Source organism: Schistocerca cancellata, chromosome 1 (genome assembly GCF_023864275.1).
Source record: "Schistocerca cancellata isolate TAMUIC-IGC-003103 chromosome 1, iqSchCanc2.1, whole genome shotgun sequence".
NCBI lineage: Eukaryota > Metazoa > Arthropoda > Insecta > Orthoptera > Acrididae > Schistocerca > Schistocerca cancellata.
The window spans coordinates 1,150,767,283-1,150,775,216 of NC_064626.1; the positions used below are offsets into that span (position 1 = coordinate 1,150,767,283).

The 7,934-nt window shown below is 43.6% G+C and overlaps 1 pseudogene; it reads right to left on the reverse strand.

Annotated features, from left to right (window-relative positions):
* Positions 1 to 1,158: 1,158 nt before the first annotated feature.
* On the reverse strand, positions 1,159 to 1,276 carry LOC126099936 (5S ribosomal RNA; annotated as a pseudogene).
* Between the last annotated feature and the right edge of the window lie 6,658 nt (positions 1,277 to 7,934).

The following is a 7,934-nucleotide window of genomic DNA, read 5'->3' on the forward strand; positions in this document are numbered from 1 at the left end:
CTATTGATAACTACCTTGTCTGGAACGCTTGAACTACTTTTAACGGTTTCTGTCCATCGTTGATGGTTTTGTATACCTGATTATACAGAGATTGTCTGGAAGAGGAGCGACTAACCCAATCATATCTCTCTAATTAAAATTTCCTGATTTCTCCGTAAAAATTCTTTAGCAGCAGCTGAAACAGTCAGTTGAAAGGAATGGCACAAGCAACATACTAAAATCAGGTGTGGTACCTCTACTTGAAATTTCGTTAATAGTACGTTATTTACTCCAACAATGACAGAGGCATTATCGACTACACGTATTCATGGGTGTGAATAACGCAAGTCTGCGTTTCTTCTTTCTTTTTTTATTCCCAATGGGCTCTGACGTAAAGGCAATTTTAGGCTCTAAAGTTATAACCAGAAACAATTTACTTTGTCAAAGAGTGGTCAAAGATGTAAATGATGTAAAGCCGATAAATAAATGACTAATCAATTTTAAAAAAGGTTGCTTACGTTTTTATTTGGCAGATAATTGTTTGACATCCCATGTAATTTCAAATCTCCGTAGTGACTCCTTAAAACTGTGTCACAAAATTTGTACTTCACTACCTGACCCGCGGCACTTTCAATAACTTGAAGCCCATATTTTAGATGTGGGTCTTGAAGCCAAGAATACCGAAACTTTTGCGTATATTGTGGTTTCGGCATAGTTATACACGTACGCAGTCCTGAAATAATACCATGCACTGGGAATCACAGCTGTATAGTCCACACCACGAACGACGGCAGCCGAGTTACTTTTACTGCGCGCCTGACCCTGCGTGTACCAACAAGCACTCCGTGGTTATTCGAAGCGACAATGAAATAAGTGAGCAGCCATTGTTTGAAACCGGTTGATGCACTCCCTGCACCTGCGCAAGCCGCCTTCATTCTCGAAATGAACTGGGTAACTGAAACTAAAAACTAAACTCCGTCCGAACAGGCCTTGGAAGACCCAACGGCACCGACCGGCCACCGTGTCATCCTCACCCCACAGTCACTGGATGCAGATATGGAGGGGCACGTGGTCAGCACACCGCTCTCCCGGCCATATGCCAGTTTACGAGAATGGAGCCGCTACTTCCCAATCAAGTAGCTCCTCAGTTTGCCTCACAAGGGCTGAGTGCACCCCACTTGCCAACAACGCGCGGCAGACCGGATGGTCACCCATCCAAGTGCTAGCCCAGCCCGACAGCGCGTAACTTCGGTGATCTGACGGGAACCGATGTTACCACTGCGGCATGGCCGTTGGCGAACTAGGTAACTAGGTGCAACTAAATACTGTTCATTCTACAGGGAATCCCCGCATGTAATCGAGTGTGATAGTTCGTTTGATGTCACATTGTAATGCATCAGTGTTGTCTTCGCAGAAAAGTTAAAAACTCCTGAAATCAAATAAAGTAGAAATGATATATTTCGAAACATAAATAACTTAGTGGTTGAGAGATCGCATTTTCAGCAACTGAAACTGAATTCTACTAAACCACTGTAAAATCCAAGAGCCACGAAAAGGAGGGTAGAAACCACCAGTTTTAGTGGAAAATCGTCTAAGTTGGCAACACTGCGGCTCTGGTATCATTCCGACCGACCACTCTGCAGCCGGTTTACACTCCGAGCTTACGCCGGCTGCATCTAGTACCTCATCAACAGGCATCCACTTCGCCGAGCCCCAAGGGGCATTTTATCACAGCATCCACAGACGTAAACTTTGATCGAGCGACAGATTCACTGGACATTATCTCAACCGTCGTCGAGTTATCGCCTCGCTGGTCCTCATCTTCGCCAACCTCAAACTCACTACCTTGCTGGAATTTGTCTTCAGTCTGTCTGCGAGCAGCCAACAACTCTCTGCTGTCCACAGGCTCAAAGCCATCATTTGTGTAAGAACATTCCAGTGCAACACAAGTTACTGGCTTTCAGTGTGAACCAAGGAGCCCAGACTGACGTCCAAGCAACCAGGGTGTCGTATTCTGTTTCTTAGACTTAATAAACGATCATTGCTTCCTGGGCACTTCAATCGTTGTGTGGCCTTCCCCTCGATTTTGAACACTACAAGCCACTGCCCCACATGCGAGACTCGTTCCCAGTCTCTGTGTGTTAAGAAAGTTTTATGACCACTGTTAATTATGCTGTCTTACATGGCTATGAGTGATGCCCCATACCTTGTAGACATGCCGGAGTGTCGCATTGATACAGCAGTAAATTGGGAAATTTCATTCACTGTGTGGTCAGAGGCGCGGCTAAACACAACAACTCCTTTCTACAATTTTGTCACGCCTTCCTGTAGATCCAAACTACTTCACTGCCAAGACTTCACGTGATTTGTCTCTTACCAGTTCTGCACCATCTAAAGCGGTCCAGCGTGACAATTGTACCTTTTTAAGAGGGGGTGATATTTTGTACGACGAGATTATATTGTACAGATATTCTTGTTGTGGTCTTGAGTGCGAAAACTGGCTCGATGCAGTTCTATTTGCTACTCTGTCTTGTGTGAGCCTCTTAATCTCCGAATAACAATGCGTCATGCATCCTATCATAGCTCAATGTTATGTTGTGTAATGTAGATTCTGCCTGTGACAGCACGACATGGGGTGGGTAACGTCTGGTAAAAAAACGAGGGAAAAGTGATTCTTTCGTGAACACCTCCTCTTACTTCTCGAGATAGTCTCCTTTGAGGGATATATACCTCGTCCACAGATCCTCCAGCTCTGTCATCCCATAAGAAAAAGAGGTTCTGTCAAACTAGTTGACTGCAACAATCATTTCCTCATTTGACGAAGATTTCTTCCCACAAAGCAAACGTTTCAAGATAGTGAACAGAAGAAGCCACTTGAGTCTATGTCTGGAGAACGGAGTGGATAAGGAACCAATTCGGAGCCAAGTTCATGAATTTTCGATTCTGTAATGGCTGATGTATGAGATGGTGCATTACTCTGGTGAAATTTCAAATGATCCAACAACGAAAAATAGTTGGGTCCAATTATGGTCCTCGTTTTTTCCAAGTAATCTGTGAGGATTATTCCCTAGGAATTCCAAGAAACACTGACCATCACCTTGTATTGTAGTGAACTGGGGACCTAGAAACGACGGAGATGCTTCGTCCTCGCCATAGCCTCAGTGGTACACAACCCCACAACGGGCTACAGCTGTCCACTCGCCACTCCGCCTCCCAACACCGAACCAGGGTTATTGTGCGGTTCGGCCCCCAGTGGACCCCCCCCCCTTCCTCCCCCCTTCCCCCCCCCCCCCTCGCAGGAACGTCTTCCACCAGACGAGTGAAACCCCAATGTTTGCGTAGTAGAGTAATTATGATGTACGCGTACGTGGAGAAAGTGTTTCCGCAGCGATCGCCGACATAGTGACCATCACCTTACCAGCTGACATAATGGTCTTTCTCTACCTCAGTACACTTTTACCATCCTTGGTGCATTGTTTTGACTGCCGTTTTGAGTCTGGTGTTTCATGATGGATCTATGTTTCATCAATAGTCACAAATCGGCCCAAAAAGTTTTGCAGATTGCGACTAAATATCGACAGACATTGTGTTGAAATGTTGTGCTGAATGTCATTTTTAGTCGACCGTGAGCATTCGAGGTACCCCCCTCACACACACCTCCTTCATAGCCACCCAGTTCAGATGTCTACAGTCTCAGCAATCTCACAAATTTTTATCCGGCGATCTTGTGATACCATATCATGAATTTTGCAAATGGTTTGCTTTGTGATGACCACAGTTGGATAGCTGGAGCGCGCTTCACCGCCGGCGCAAGTCCGAAAACAAGGAAATGCATTAATCCAAAAGCATGAACTTCATTTAAATCTGTTCTGATTTGTGCAGCAGTCTAACCCTTCAAATGAAAATGTTTAATAGCAGCACGGAAGTAGATTTTCTACATTTTCAATGGCAGTCGTCATACTGACCAGTACAGACGGCTGTGAACAATTAACCGTACTCTGTACGTTGTGTGAAATTCCTTATACGATACTTGGAGTAATAATGTTTTCTAAATATGAAGTGGCACCAAAAATGTTCCATTCTTTCATTGAAATTTACCAGACTTCTCAAACCACCGTCGTAAACGTGATCTTGTAATATGTACCGTCCAAAAACAAGACCAGGATCCACTTAGTATCATTCTAAACGTATTAAATGTAGAAGTTATCTGTATCTTGTGTAGCTGATACGTTGTGAGTACTGACATTAGGTAGACTACTTGCGTTCACAAATACCCTCAACAATCCACGCTCCTGTTTCTCAGTATGAACATTCATATGCTCTCTCTTTCTCTCTCAAATGCTCCTTCTGTTCCTGTTTTCCTACAGTCCATAATCATTACTGTTGTGGGTTGGCAGGAGAGCCACCACCGGTATGAGAGGAAGCCGAAAGGCACGCGTTTTAGCTCACGCAGGCTGGCGTGAGGTCTGGAACAGGACAAGGAAATTAGACTGTAGAAAAAACTGACGTAGCTGGTGGAATACTTAACTTTAATCCATAAATGGTGAACGTCGCTCTTGACGGTACATGTTTTACAGCATCCATAGTAACTGCTAATGGCGCCTTGCTAGGTCGTAGCAAATGACGTAGCTGAAGGCTATGCTAACTATCGTCTCGGCAAATGAGAGCGTATTTTGTCAGTGAACCATCGCTAGCAAAGTCGGTTGTACCACTGGGGCGAGTGCTAGGAAGTTTCTCTAGACCTGCTGTGTGGCGGCGCTCGGTCTGCAATCAATGATAGTGGCGACACGCGGGTCCGACGTATACTAACGGACCGCGGCCGATTTAAAGGCTACCACCTAGCAAGTCTAGTGTCTGGCGGTGACACCACAATTACCATAGAATGCTGTGCTCAAAACGTATTACCTGAAATTTCTTCCTCAAATTGAGACCTATGTCCGATACCCGTAAACTTCTTTTGGCCAGCAATGTCCTATTTGCCAGTGCTAATTTGTTTATGTCCTCCTTGCTTCTCTATCGTGGGTTGTTTCACTTCAAATGGTTCAAATGGCTCTGAGCACTATGGGACTTAACTTCGGAGGTCATCAGTCCCCTAGAACTTAGAACTACTTAAACCTAACTAACCTAAGGACATCACACACATCCCTGCCCGAGGCAGGATTCGAACCTGCGATCCTAGCGTGTTTCACTTCTTAGTTAGCAGAATTCCTTGAATTCGTCTACTTCGTGATCATCAATTTTTATGTCAAGTTTCTTGCTATTCTCGTTTCTATTACTTCCCATTATTTTTCTGGCTGACTCACAATCCATATTCTGTACTCCGTTCATTCCATTCGGAAGACGACGTAATTCTTCTCTACTTTTACTGAGGGCAGAAATGTCATCAGCGAATCTTATCACTAATATTCTTTCATTCTGATTTGTAATCCCTCTCTTGAACCTTCAATTCATTTTCGTCATTCCTTCGTCGATCTACAGACTGGACAGCAGGTGCGAAATACTGCATCCCTACCCTACACCATTTCTAATCCGACCATTCGGTCTTCTTTTCTGTCTTGGTTCTTGTATATATTGTGGATTACCCATCATTCCCTACAGGCTACGCCTACCTTTCTGAGAATGTCGACCATCCTACACCATTTAACAGTGTCTACTCGCTTTTTCTGTGTCATCAAATCCTTTGAAAGTTGAATTCCGTAAGTGGTGCTCCTATTAACAAACGCAGCGTCAGAAATGCCACTCTGGTGCCTTTACCTTACCTAAAGCCAATCTGATCGTCACTTCCATACTATTCCAGCAACTGTTTCAGATGGGCTCGTGTCTCTATGACTATTTCGCCACTGACGCGTGTGACAATATACGTCGACACATGAGCTGTGGTTATTTTTAGAGGCAGACCCGGCGCGCGTCAAAGCCTCCCCTGTTAAGAAGAGACACTGTGCGCCAACTTTTCGCTTAATACGGTGCCTCCTTCTCCTCGGTCGCTCGCCTTAATTTCGCTTTGACAACCAGCACTCTGTCTAATGGCCTGTCTGTGTCCGAACAAGTCTCTCGCCTCATTCTTTCCAAGCGCTGAACATGTTAGCTGTGTCGCAACGAGCGTTGTTACGAGAAAGCTGTTTCTTCCTGTTTTGGAATAACAGACACAAGTTTAAAAAGTTCTTAATAGCCAGAAGAAATCATAATCTCTCGTTAATTGGAAAGCCGTTAAAACGCTTCCTCGCAGATGGCGACAACGATTTTTCTTTGCAGAATGAATGTATCATCTGCAGCAGAAACAAAGGTCTCCCACGAATATTTTCAACAGTCAACAGATGAAAGATCTTGTAGACATCTTGTTTAAGGAGTTTTGAAACCCAGATCAATAACTTTCAACGGACGACATCTGAAAGATCTTGTAGACATCTTGTTTAAGGAGTTACCCATTTTGGCTACTACTTCCCAATATACTTATTCACTCATGAACTTCGTTGTAATTAATCCACTGCATTTCAAAAGGCGCGATGATGCACGTAACTACAATAGCAGAAGGAAGAATAACATTCATTATTCCACGTTAAGATTGTCTGGAGCACAAGAAAGGGCGCACAATACAGCTACCAAAATTTTAGATCACTTACGCAAATGATATAAAATGTCTGACTCACAGGAAAGTTAAACTTGAAAACAAACTGATAAAGTTTCCTCTTGACAACTTCTGCTACTCGGTAGAAGAATTTCTGTTTCTTTAATGTGTAAAATGTGGTGGGTATGAATTACTGACTCACATCTGAATTTCTTTTTCGAAAGAAAGAAACCACTTCCAAATAATCCTCATTTAGTTATACTTATATATGAATGCTTAAAGTGAATGTAAAATACACGTTCCACGTCTATTAGTATCATGACTCAGTGATCATTTGCACGATAAATCGGCTGGCCGTTGTGACCGAGCGGTTCTAGGCGCTTCAGTGCGGAAGCGCGCTGCTGCTACTGTCGCAGGTTCGAATCCTGCCACGGGCATGGATGTGTGTGATGTCCTTAGGTTAGTTAGGTTTAAGTAATTCTAAGTATAGGGGACTGATGACCTCAGATGTTAAGTCTCACAGTGCTCAGAGCCATTTGAACCATTTGAACAACATGACCGTGAGTGAGCACCACATATTATTCTTACAGTACATTTTCGAGCAATGAAGACTTTCTTTTTTTAAAGATTTGTTACCCCAGGACATCATTCAATATGACATTACTGAATGAAAATATGCCAAATATGGCAACTTAATGATATCTCTTACACCACGTTTTTGAGCAATGAAGACTTTATATGAAGATAGTAACTGTTCTTGAAAGAAGAGATACCACTGACGACCATGCAGCTTCTCTAGAATAAATGATAATTAATTGAAACCCTCAGCTGCCGACAGGTGTTGTTGATATACCTCGATGGAGACAGCTGAAAATGTGTCCCCTGACCGGGACTCGAACCCGGGATCTCCTTCTTAAATGGCAGACGCTCTATCCATCTCAGCCACCGAGAACACAGATAAACAGCGCCACTGCAGGAACTTATCCCTTGCATGCTTCCCGTGAGACCCACATTCCCAACTGTTCACAATCTACGTACGTAATGTTCCTAATAGATATTTTCCCATCCACTCATTAGTCGTGCCAACTAACGTGACGATTTCCGTTAGCACACTTTTTCAGCTGTCCCCATCGAGGTATATCAACAACACATGTCGGCAGCTGAGGGTGCATGGGGGCTAATTATTTAAAATGCAAATATTTTTAGTTGCTGTTAGTCCGATTACGCAAGTCTCGTAAACGGCTGGCCCTGACTAGTTTTAGTACGCAATCTGACTGCTTTGAATAACAACAAAGAATGTAAGAAAATTTCAGTTAATACAATTAATTAATTAAGTCCCCAGCAACTATAAAATCTACGAAGCCAACAAAGCACAAGTGTAGTTGTTCTG